The sequence below is a fragment of the Erpetoichthys calabaricus genome, chromosome 13 (genome assembly GCF_900747795.2).
Source record: "Erpetoichthys calabaricus chromosome 13, fErpCal1.3, whole genome shotgun sequence".
Lineage (NCBI taxonomy): Eukaryota > Metazoa > Chordata > Cladistia > Polypteriformes > Polypteridae > Erpetoichthys > Erpetoichthys calabaricus.
Genome location: NC_041406.2, coordinates 105,422,825 through 105,436,009, shown reverse-complemented (window position 1 = coordinate 105,436,009; position 13,185 = coordinate 105,422,825). Strand labels below are relative to the sequence as shown.

At 45.5% G+C, this 13,185-nt stretch overlaps 1 protein-coding gene across 1 annotated transcript in view; it reads right to left on the bottom strand.

The window, feature by feature from the left end:
- The window catches only part of galnt1 (UDP-N-acetyl-alpha-D-galactosamine:polypeptide N-acetylgalactosaminyltransferase 1), a 510,424-nt gene that overhangs the window by 306,526 nt on the left and 190,713 nt on the right, over positions 1-13,185 (bottom strand). The gene's annotated exons all lie outside the window — the stretch shown is intronic.

Sequence of the window (13,185 nt, the reverse complement as noted above, 5' to 3'; positions counted from 1 at the left end):
GCCTTCTATGCTATAGTTTGTGGGTATTATTATTGGCATCATCATTAGCTTTGTTGTTCTTCATGTTATTGTTGGACTGTGTAGGTCGTCAGAGGTTAAGACTGAAAATCGCTACTATGTAAAAATAATATAAAACAGTATAACCAAATATTTGCTTTGAGTCAGAGTGTTTATATGTCTGTACTGTTTAAAGAAATGTCACATCGCCCAGGGCCTTTTCTGGGCAACAGATTGTGGTGTTAATAGTGCAGACAGTGCAGGCGCTGCTCAGGTGCACAACTTAAAAATTTCTTTATGTTCTGGCCTGGACAAATTTTTCTAAAAAAAAATAAAGATAGGAATCTCTACATGGGGCTGCAGTAATGTGCCCTGACCATTAGTGGTCACCATAGGAGCTTGCCTAGACCACCTATACCCAGAAACCATCCTGACAACAGGTCTCCAGAGGACACATTCATGGGTTTCACTCATTCGTAGACAGAATCTGCTCTCATAACTAAAGACAACAAACTGCCATTCCCCCCTCCAACAAGTATGTTAGGGTGTATAAGCACCTCTGCGGCATGTGTGGTGATGAGGACAAATGAGTGGCAGTTATGCCTGGGGAACATGTGACCACAGTCCAGTTAGTGGTTTGAGTGGACACTGCCTATGATGTATGCCACTGTGACCATTCACTGTGCCACTGTCTTCCTTCTGATGTTATTACCTTGACGTGCATTCATATGACTGGTCTTTAGTTGTCTTACTGGGTCAGATGTTTATATTTTACATCTGGAAACTACAGTAAATTAATTTGGCTTAAATGTGGCTGGGAACAATAGGATGGTTTACTGGGTTTGAAATCTGTAAACCAATCCAGCACCTCATGAGGGCAGAGCTCTAAGTAGAGGTGGTAATTTAAAAAGCAAAAAGCAACAATGGTCTTGTCAGCGTCATCAAGGGAAAACATGTCTGTTAGACCAGATTATATTTTGTTATTTAAAGTCATCACTGGACTAGTGTTAAAATTTAACAATGCTGTGTATTGTGTCTGTTGTTCACAGTTAACATCAATACAGTCAGATAACATCAATACAGTCAGAGTAAAGGTGATGCTGAAATAATTTGACTATGTACGAGAAAAGATGAACTCTAGAATGTGCATTCAAGCTAAACAATGTGCTGTCATACCCACTCAAAATGTGGTAAAAAATAACTGCTGTTGATAATAAAAAGCCACAGGAAATACAGATTTATGTAATCATTATACCCTAACCAATAAATGTGCCTAATGACACTAACACCAGTCAAGCAGAACCACAGGCAAGGATACACAGCATCCAAGTTCTGACTGCCTATCTAAATGAACTAGGGGGCTTCGCTCGCCAACCCCTGGTGTTGGGAAATGACAAAGAGCGTGATGTATGAATGAGATATAGAATAGTGTGAAGGTGTAGATGATGCAAATAGAAAGCAAACAATAAAGTGTGTGGCATAGTGTAAAGGTTTATTGGAGAATTTCTTTGTACACGCCGTTTAAGTGTAAAAGGTAATTCCAGGTCAGAACTTGTAAGGTAAATGAAGATGGTCATTGTCGTGATCAGAGTCAAGTTTGTCAGAGCTTAGAAAGAGTCGTGTCTCTCCAGGAAGTAATGCAATGACTTGGGTATTTATGTTTTCCACATGAATATTTTTTGGACATAATATAGTGCGTTGTGTTAAAAGGGGCATTTGGACTAATGAGATTGCTTCTCTGTAACTAAGTCGTCGCAGATAAAGGCTTGAGGAATTGTAATAATATCTGGGTGAAGTCTATCTGTATTGGTGAGTGTACCATCTCCCAGTTGTAATAACCAATTGTTATGATCTGGATGTGGACATCGCATGTTTTGTACTAACTGTATCTTTTGAAAGCAATGCCAATTGTCTGCATATTTAAAGGTGCACTGAACAATAGCTGAGCGCATGGCATGTGGAACAATCTATCTATCTATCTATCTATCAATAGCTAAGCACTGTCTAAAATCTCCTCCTAATAAAAGTACCTTTCCTCCAAAGGGAATATTAGTATTCATCAACGTTTGTAGAAGTTTATGAATGGTGTTGAGTAAGTGAGTGGATGCCATTGTACATTCATCAATAATTAACAGTTTTGCAAGACGGATGTCACGTGCAGTGCTACTGTTTCTGTTCATAGTGGATAGCGATTTGTAGGATCTAATGCAGTTCATAAAGTTTTTACTTTCAGGTACATCGTTAGTTAGAAGGTTCTGTGGATATTCAGGATATGAATGTAAAGGAGGCAGTCTAATTTGACCCATTTGAGAACAACGTGTAAATTCATTACTTGTATTGCTAGTTGTTTTTTCAGGGAAGTTAAGTGAATGACAATGATTGCAAATGACATTCATTAATCCCAATGAATTTTCCTGAATAGTGGACTCATTATTGAACGCGTTGTCAGCTAACGCAAGCGTTTAGCAGGTGTCTGTCGTTGATGTCCGTGACGTGTATGTTTTGCTTGTGCCGTTTGAGAGGCGCGTCGTTGTATGTCCAGTATTTGGGACGTGTTGTTTTGGAGCTGTAATCGATTTGCCTGTGCTGTGTGAGAAGCCCGTTGTAGTTTACGGCGTGCATTGTTTGTATTGAGCCTTGCCCGTTCTTGTATGTCGGTCAGTTGAGCTTTCTCTTTTTGGAGCCTTGCCTGCTTGTTTTCCAGCATTTGAGATGCGCGGTGTAGACGTCTGCGTTTATTTAGTTTGTCCCCTCGCTGCCGTTTCCGTATGTCTGAGACGGGAGGTGTTTCGTTTTGAAGCCCTGCCTGTTTCGATGCAGCACTGTGAGACGCGCCCTGCATGCGTCTACGTTCAGTGTGTCTGTCCATTTGGGTTCGTTTCTGTAACTGTGTTAGTTGAGCTTTGCGTTTTTGGAGCCGAGACATTTTTTCTTCTAGAAATATGGATAAGTAATAAGGAGGATCGCACTCACTGTTAATATGGAGCCTTTTCTGCGCTTGAACGGTTAATAGTGCCTCATTGTAATGAGATCCACCTATGCTGCATAGTGTGAATTGTGTTTGGTCCCGTTATCCGAGCGGTATCGTTTTGTACCCGTGATCGTGAATTCATGACTTGTTTGTTCTTGAGCGTGAGAAATATGGATAAGTAATAAGGAGGATCGCACTCACTGTTAATATGGAGCCTTTTCTGCGGTTGAACGGTTAATAGTGCCTCATTGTAATAAGATCTACCTATGCTGCATAATGTGAACGTGTTGAGATGACGTATGTTTAATACGGACGGTTCATTTAGAAATGGGGCTTTGTGTGTCATTTGTTATTTATGTTACTGTGGTCGTGGGTCTGAATCGTCGTTTTTGTGTACGTTTCGTGTGCTATGTCCGTAGTGTGTCCCGTTTCGTGTTCAATGGGCTTTGTGTGGTGCTCGTGGCTTCTTTTTTTTTGTGTGCTAGGGGCTTGTTGAATCCTCCTCTTTGTGTGTGTCCCGTTTCGTGTGCAATGGGTTTCGTGCTCCTTTTTTCTGTGCGCGACGACTCATTTTTTATTTTACGTTGCATTCCATCCGGTTCCCGTTGCTTGCTTGGGGGATGGCATTTGGGATTTGTGGGGCGCCTGCGCAGTACGTCTTTTGCGGCCACGGCCCATTGCCGGATGTCCCTGCGTCCATCCGGTTTAGCATTCTCGGTTAGTAATGTGGATAATTAAAGTACAGTAAGTTAACATTACTGTCTAATTTAAATGGCAAACATGTCATATCACAAAATAGTTGCAGTGTTTTAACAGGGCCTATACAGAACACACAATACATCTCTAAAAACTATTTGCTGTTTTTATGACAAGCAGTGACACCATAGCCAAAATGACAGCAAGATGTACAAATAATCAGTAACTTGTGTTTCTGAACTCTTCAAGTGACAAAAGCAATTAGTGCTCTTTAATTTACTGATATGTGGCCCAGGGTTACTCCTTCTCTGGTACGCATTACTGTTAAGATAGCAGTCAATTCAATGAACGAAATCCAATTTGAGAGTACACGAAAAAATCTAAGCCAGGAAAATGTAAGCATCACACAAACCAAGACTAAGCAAAAAGGTAAAATGAGACCTAGAGATTTTCCTGGTTTAGTACTAAAAAGATTAAATCAGAGCACTACAATGTACTATTAATGGATGTAAGGAAACAACAGGATTGTCTTACTATGTCTAACTTTACTCATGTTTCCACTTTACATACACTGAAAACTATCCATGCTATGTGGTACTAATGCAGAACTAAGGATTCTCCCTGAAAGCTCTAGAGTTCAACTTTAAATTCTAATTGGCTGTGGTGTCTTTTGTATAAAATGTACATGGTCATGCAATTTTCACATGGAACATCTTCAGGAAAAAAAAACAAAAACTTTCTTCCTATAACTTGAAGACATACTGGTATTGTGTTGCGCCCAAAATATTTACATTGCAGGTCAGGTCGCTGCCACAGCCGGTCTGCGAATGAAAAGTTCACTGGCAGCATATCCTCAGGAATATGCCGTCCTACTCATGGCTTTGGAAATAGGAGTGTCAGTGTGCCAAATCTGTAATATGTTAAAATAAACTCTGGTCATGGATCTGCGCACAACGAACCCACATCGGCTAATATTGCATTGTTTAACTCAAGATCTCTTAATGGCAAAGCACTGGTGCTATCAGAATTCATTACAGACTCAAACCTTGACTTGCTATGCTTAAAAGAAACTTGGCAAAAACCAAATGATTTTACATCTGTCACGGAGGTGACCCCACCTGGATACATTCACTTCACGGAGCCTTGCAGCTCAAGACAAAGTGGAGGAATCGCAGTATTTGCTAGATCAAAGTTAAACATCAAAAGAATCCTTACTGATGGTCCATTGTCTTTCGATTGTCTGGCTCTTAAGCTAATAACAAAATCTGGTCCTGTCTCACTTATTGTTGCCTATCGTCCCCCGAAATACAATGCATCTTTTTTATCTGATCTGACTGAATTATTAACCCACTTAAGTTCACTTTCCCAGAGAGTCATTCTTCTGGGCAATTTCAACATCTATATTGACATTGCTACATGTAAACTGAGAAATTAATTTGTATCCTTACTGGACTGTTTTGACTTGGTGCAGCATGTTGATTTTCCCACCCACTCATGTAGTCATATACTGGACCTGATCTGCATATCTGGATTATCTGTCGGCAAAACTTATAGCAGTGATTTGGGACTCTCAGACAATATAGCAGTGTTTTCATCCATCCATCCATTGTCTCCCGCTTATCCGAGGTCGGGTCGCGGGGGCAGCAGCTTGAGCAGAGATGCCCAGACTTCCCTCTCCCCGGCCACTTCTTCTAGCTCTTCCGGGAGAATCCCAAGGCGTTCCCAGGCCAGTCGAGAGACATAGTCCCTCCAACGTGCCCTGGGTCTTCCCCGGGGCCTCCTCCCGGTTAGACATGCCCGGAACACCTCACCAGGGAGGCGTCCAGGAGGCATCCCGATCAGATGCCCGAGCCACCTCATCTGACTCCTCTCGATGCGGAGGAGCAGCGGCTCTACTCTGAGCCCCTCCCGGATGACTGAGCTTCTCACCCTATCTTTAAGGGAAACCCCAGACACCCTGCGGAGGAAACTCATTTCAGCCGCTTGTATTCGCGATCTCGTTCTTTCGGTCACTACCCATAGTTCATGACCATAGGTGAGGGTAGGAACATAGATTGACTGGTAAATTGAGAGCTTCGCCTTGCGGCTCAGCTCCTTTTTCACCACGACAGACCGATGCAGCGCCCGCATTACTGCGGATGCTGCACCGATCCGCCTGTCGATCTCATGCTCCATTCTTCCCTCACTCGTGAACAAGACCCCGAGATACTTGAACTCCTCCACTTGGGGCAGGATCTCGCTACCAACCCTGACAGGGCACTCCACCCTTTTCCGGCTGAGGACCATGGTCTCGGATTTGGAGGTGCTGATTCTCATCCCAGCCGCTTCACACTCGGCTGCGAACCGATCCAGAGAGAGCTGAAGATCACGGCCTGATGAAGCAAACAGGACAACATCATCTGCAAAAAGCAGTGACCCAATCCTGAGCCCACCAAACCGGACCCCCCTCAACGCCCTGGCTGCGCCTAGAAATTCTGTCCATAAAAGTTATGAACAGAATCGGTGACAAAGGGCAGCCCTGGCGGAGTCCAACTCTCACTGGAAACGGGTTCGACTTACTGCCGGCAATGCGGACCAAGCTCTGGCACCGATCGTACAGGGACCGAACAGCCCTTATCAGGGGGGCCGGTACCCCATACTCTCGGAGTACCCCCCACAGGATTCCCCGAGGGACACGGTCGAATGCCTTTTCCAAGTCCACAAAACACATGTAGACTGGTTGGGCAAACTCCCATGCACCCTCCAGGACCCTGCTAAGGGTATAGAGCTGGTCCACTGTTCCGCGACCAGGACGAAAACCACACTGTTCCTCCTGAATCCGAGGCTCGACTATCCGACAGACCCTCCTCTCCAGGACCCCTGAATAGACTTTTCCAGGGAGGCTGAGAAGTGTGATCCCTCTGTAGTTGGAACACACCCTCCGATCCCCCTTCTTAAAGAGGGGGACTACCACCCCAGTCTGCCAATCCAGAGGCACTGTCCCTGATGTCCATGCGATGTTGCAGAGGCGTGTCAACCAAGACAGTCCTACAACATCCAGAGCCTTGAGGAACTCCGGGCGTATCTCATCCACCCCCGGGGCCCTGCCACCAAGGAGTTTTTTGACCACCTCGGTGACCTCAGTCCCAGAGATGGGGGAGCCCACCTCTGAGTCCCCAGGCTCTGCTTCCTCATTGGAAGGCATGTTAATGGGATTGAGGAGGTCTTCGAAGTACTCCCCCCACCGACCCACAACGTCCTGAGTCGAGGTCAGCAGCGCACCATCCCCACCATATACAGTGTTGACACTGCACTGCTTCCCCTTCCTGAGACGCCGGATGGTGGACCAGAATCTCCTCGAAGCCATCCGAAAGTCGTTCTCCATGTCCTCCCCAAACTCCTCCCACGCCCGAGTTTTTGCCTCAGCAACCACCAAAGCTGCATTCCGCTTGGCCTGCCGGTACCTATCAGCTGCCTCCAGGGTCCCACAGGACAAAAGGGTCCTGTAGGACTCCTTCTTCAGCTTGACGGCATCCTTCACCGCCGGTGTCCACCAACGGGTTCGGGGATTGCCGCCACGACAGGCACCGACCACCTTACGGCCACAGCTCCGGTCAGCTGCCTCAACAATAGAGGCACGGAACATGGCCCATTCGGACTCAATGTCCCCCACCTCCCTCGGGATGTGGTCGAAGTTCTGCCGGAGGAGGGAGTTGAAGCTACTTCTGACAGGGGGCTCTGCCAGACGTTCCCAGCAGACCCTCACAACACGTTTGGGCCTACCACACCTGACCGGCATCCTCCCCCACCATCGAAGCCAACTCACCACCAGGTGGTGATCAGTTGACAGCTCCGCCCCTCTCTTCACCCGAGTGTCCAAGACATGTGGCCGCAAGTCCGACGACACGACCACAAAGTCGATCATCGAACTGAGGCCTAGGGTGTCCTGGTGCCAAGTGCACATATGAACACCCCTATGCTTGAACATGGTGTTCGTTATGGACAATCCGTGACGAGCACAGAAGTCCAATAACAAAACACCGCTCGGGTTCAGATCGGGGGGGCCATTCCTCCCAATCACACCCTTCCAGGTCTCACTGTCATTGCCCACGTGAGCATTGAAGTCTCCCAGCAGAACGAGGGAGTCCCCAGAAGGTATGCCCTCTAGCACCCCCTCCAGGGACTCCAAGAAGGGTGGGTACTCTGAACTGCTGTTCGGTGCATACGCACAAACAACAGTTAGGACCCATCCCCCCACCCGAAGGCGAAGGGAGGCTACCCTCTCGTCCACCGGGGTAAACCCCAATGTACAGGCTCCAAGTCGGGGGGCAATAAGTATACCCACACCCGCTCGGCGCCTCTCACTGGGGGCAACTCCAGAGTGGTACAGAGTCCAGCCCCTCTCAAGGAGACTGGTTCCAGAGTCCAAGCTGTGCGTTGAGGTGAGTCCGACTATATCTAATCGGAACCTCTCAACTTCGCGCACTAGCTCAGGCTCCTTCCCCTTCAGAGAGGTGACATTCCACATCCCAAGAGCCAGCTTCTGTAGCCGAGGATCGGACGGCCAAGGTCACCGCCTTCGGCCACCACCCAACTCACATTGCACCCGACCTCCTTGGCCCCTCCCATAGGTGGTGAGCCCATGGGAAGATAGCAGTGTTTTTCACTGTCTAATTACCTCTCCCTCCTCTTACCTGTAAACGTCAAATTTCTTTCCGAAACCTTAAAAATATCTGTCACTCTGTTCTTGCTGGATCCATTTCTGATCTTTTTCTGTCTTCACCTATTCCATCAACACTAGATTGTCTTGTTGACCACTATAACTCAGCCCTTCATTCAGCACTCGATAAAACAGCTCCTTTAAAACATAAGGAGGTTTCCTTTAAGCATTCAGGTCCATTTTATAATTCAGAGCTATGATCTATGAAAGCAACTGGCCGACACCTTGAGAGAATGTCACGTAAGACTAGCCTCACTGTTCACGTCCAGGCTTTCTCTGACCATCAAAGGGCTTACAGGGATGCACTAACTGCAGCCAAGAACACACATTATGGCAGAATAATAGAAAGAGGCCATAATAACCCAAGGGTTTTGTTTTCTATAGTTCTATAGTACTTCAACCTCCATCTGGCCCAATTACCTCCTCTACTTAAGTCTGTGAAAAATTCCTCCACTTTTTCCGCAATTAAATTAAAGATCTAAATAATTCAACTAACATAAATCCATCATCCATTTATATCCTTCCCTGTCTTCCCACTCCATCCAGCTCCTTTTCTAAATTTTCACCAGTCACATCAGCATTTGTTAATAACCTGCTTTGTAAGATGAGGCCAACTACTTGCGTACTGGACACCATCCCCACCACACTTCTTAAATACTGCCTTCATGCCATAATCCCAACTGTTACGACAATAATCAATACATCCCTCGACACTGGGTTTGTGCCAGCCACTTTAAAAATCGCTTCTGTAACCCCCATGTTAAAAAAGTCTGGTCTTGATGGTGACGATCTTAACAATTTTCGGCCTATTTCCCATGTACCTTTTCTGTCAAAAGTTCTTCAGTGTGTTGTAGCCTCCCAGCTCATCAGTTACTTAACTTCTAATAATTTGATGGAAGTCTTTCAGTCTGGTTTCAGGGCACAGCACGGCTGTTAGGCTGCTCTTCTTCAGGTAACCAATGATTTGCTTATGGTAGCAGACTCTGGACAAACCAGCATATTACTTCTGTTAGACCTCAGTGCAGCATTTGACACTGTCAGCAGTGGTTCAAGTCCTATCTTGATAGGCAAGAGTTTGTTAGTCTTGGCAACAGCAGATCTAGCTCAGCGCCAGTCACACAAGGAGTTCCTCAGGGCTCTGTCCTCGGCCCTCTTCTCTTCTGTATTTATATGCTTCCCCTTGGCCATATTATTCGTAGCTATGGACTGGGTTATCATTTTTATGCAGATGACACTCAACTCTATTTCAAGGTCAAAAGTGCAACTTCATCAGAGTTTTCTCAGCTCACAACTTGCCTCAGTGAAATTAAAACCTGGATGGAGCAGAACTCTTTAAAAATCAAAACTGTACTCCTGCAAATTGACACTAAAGCGCTACTTAAGAAAATTAACTCCTTTTCAGTCACTCTTGACGGTGATCTCATCAGACCACATCCCGCATCGATTATTGTAACTCGCTGCTGCCAGATGCCCCTTCTAATCTGATATCACAACTCCAGCTGATTCAAAACTCTGCTGCAAGAGTCCTTACTCGAACCAGCAACAGTGAGCACATCACACCCATCCTGCTTCGCCTTCACTGGTTCCTTGTTTTATAGGATTGAACATAAAATTCTATTAATAAGCTACAAAACTTTAAATTGCCTTGCACCGGACTACATCAGTGACCTTCTAACAGAAGTTGCAGAATAACAGCATGAAGGAAGTGTGGGATGGGATGAAGATCATCACTGGCTGCAACTCGAAGCGGGGTACCACCATCGAGAGAGAAGTGAAGAGAGCAAACCAAATGAACAACTTCTTTAACAGGTTTGACCACCCTAACCCACTCTCACCTCGGAGTACTGCACCCTCCACCCATCCTTCTGCTGATACCAGCATAGAAGAGACATCCCCACCCACAATTACAGCAGCGCAGGTGAGCAGAGAGCTGAAGAGACTTCGTGCCAGCAAAGCAGCAACTCCAGATGGAGTATCGCCACGACTGCTGAAGGTCTGTGCATCGGAGCTGGGGAGTCCTCTACAGCAGGGGTCCCCAACCCCCGGTCCGCAGCCCACTACCGGTCCGCAGCCATCTGACAGCTGGGCCGCGAGAGAACTGCCGGCAACGGCGACTCACTCAGACTTTTCAGAACGCTTGGCGGGTGGGGCTTTGCAGCGGTGCAGAGAGAGGAGAGAGACTGAGGTGAGAGACTATTACAACAAAGTATTTTTATGGTCCCAACAGTTTCCCCATATGACATGAGTCTATAGAAATCACGTTACTACCAAGTACATTCAACAGATACTTTCATTACAACGAAATGACCTTGAAATGCTTGAACGAATCATCCACAGAGCAGTTAGATCTGTGGTCGCAGCTCAGTTGTGCACGTTTGCACAACGATCCCTAAACAGAAACATTGTAAAAAAATCTCTTTCTTCGAACTTTCCTCGTACTGTTTGTTTTTTTTTTTTTTTTTTTGCTGTTTTTGTTGTCTGTGGTTTTCAGTGATTCCTTTTGCTTATTGCTTGTCAACATTTGAAAAACATCCATTGGAATTTAACTCATTGTCACCCTCCTATAGAAACGGCAGACACGAAAAAAAGATAGCAGTGTTAATGTTTGTGATGTGCAATCTGTTGGATTGGCAAATGTAAAGCATATGTCTTTGTTATATGCAAAAAAAGAAGAAAAATCTCAGATTGCAAACGTATGCGAACTTCTTAATAACTTTAATAATAGAAATGTTATGTAAATTGTGTATAAAACTTACCCCCCTCCCCCCGACCGGTCCATGGAAAAATTTGCATCTAATAAAGTGGTCCTTGCTGTCAAAAAGGTTGGGGACCACTGCTCTACAGCGCATCTTCAACCTGAGCCTGGAACAGGGGAGAGTCCCGAGGCTTTGGAAAACATCTTGCATCACCCCAGTCCCAAAGGTATCACGTCCTAGTGAGCTGAACGACTTCCAGCCTGTCGCTCTGACGTCACATGTGATGAAGACCATGGAGAGGCTGCTGCTTCACCACCTGAGGCCACAGGTCCAACACGCCCTCGACCCTCTGCAGTTCGCATACCAGGAGAAGGTGGGAGCAGAGGATGCCATCATCTATATGCTACACCGATCACTCTCCCACTTGGACAGAGGCAGTGGTGCTGTAAGAATTATGTTTCTAGACTTCTCTAGCGCCTTCAACACCATCCAACCTCTGCTCCTTAGGGACAAGCTGACAGAGATGGGAGAAGATTCATACCTAGTGGCATGGATCGTGGACTATCTTACAGACAGTCCTCAGTATGTGCATCTCGGGAACTGCAGGTCTGACATTGTGGTCAGTAACACAGGAGCGCCGCAGGGGATTGTACTTTCTCTGGTCCTGTTCAGCCTATATACATCGGACTTCCAATACAACTCTGAGTCCTGCCATGTGCAAAAGTTCGCTGACGACACTGCTATCGTGGGCAGCATCAGGAGTGGGTAGGAGGAGGAGTATAGGAACCTCATCAAGGACTTTGTTAAATGGTGCGACTCAAACACCTACACCTGAACACCAGCAAAACCAAGGAGCTGGTGGTGGATTTTAGGAGGCCCAGGCCCCTCATGGACCCCGTGATCATCAGAGGTGACTGTGTGCAGAGGGTGCAGACCTATAAATACCTGGGAGTGCAGCTGAATGATAAATTGGACTGGACTGCCAATACTGATTCTCTGTGCAAGAGAGGACAGAGCCTGCTATACTTCCTTAGAAGACTGGCGTCCTTCAACATCTGCAATAAGATGCTGCAGATGTTCTATGAGGCGGTTGTGGCGAGCGCCATCTTCTACACGGTGGTGTGCTGGGGAGGCAGCATTAAGAAGAAGGACGCCTTACGCCTGGACAAACTGGTGAGGAAAGCAGGCTCTATTGTAGGCATACAGCTGGACAGTTTGACATCCGTGGCAGAGCAACGGGCGCTCAGCAGTCTCCCATCAATTATGGAGAATCCAGCTTCAGCGACAGACTGCTGTCACTGTCCTGCTCCACTGACAGACTGAGGAGATCGTTCCTCCCCCAAACTATGCGACTCTTCAATTCCACCCGGGGGTGTAAACGTTAACATTATTCAAAGTTATTGTCTGTTTTTACCTGCATTTTTATTACTCTTTAATTTAATATTGTTTTTTGTATCAGTATGCTGCTGCTGGAGTATGTGAATTTCCCCTTAGGATTAATAAAGTATCTATCTATCTATCTTCTAAATGACTATGTTTCTGTTCACCTATCAAGGTCCTCTGATTGTTAATCTTGTTGTGCCTCACACTAACCTGCACTCTATGGGTGACAGGGCCTTCAGCTCCATAGCACCCAGACTTTGGAATGACATCCCAAAATTAATTAGATCAGATGACTCCATTCATTCTTTTAAAAAATAACTTAAAACTCATCTATTTAGGAAGGCTTTAAACATTCTACCCTTTCTTTAAGTTTACCTCTCTGTCCAGGTGCTCAGGATAATTTGTATGTCTGTTATATCACAAATTAGGTTATTTGTTAGGTTTTTATTTTAGTACTGAATTTAGTATTTTACTCTGGTTTATGGCCCTTTATTCTATTTAGTACTTTGTTATCTGTTTCATTGTTCTATTCAAGAAAACGTTTGTATCCAATGTTACATATACCCTGCTGTTTTTTTTTTTTTTCTAAGACTCTGTGAAGCACCTTGAGCATGGGAAAGGCACTATATAAATAAAATGTATTACTGTATTATTATTATTATTATACTGTCAAATGATTCAATCATTCAACTGTGACATGTTTATGTATGTCTTGTCACTGGATTCTGATCCAGAACACTCTA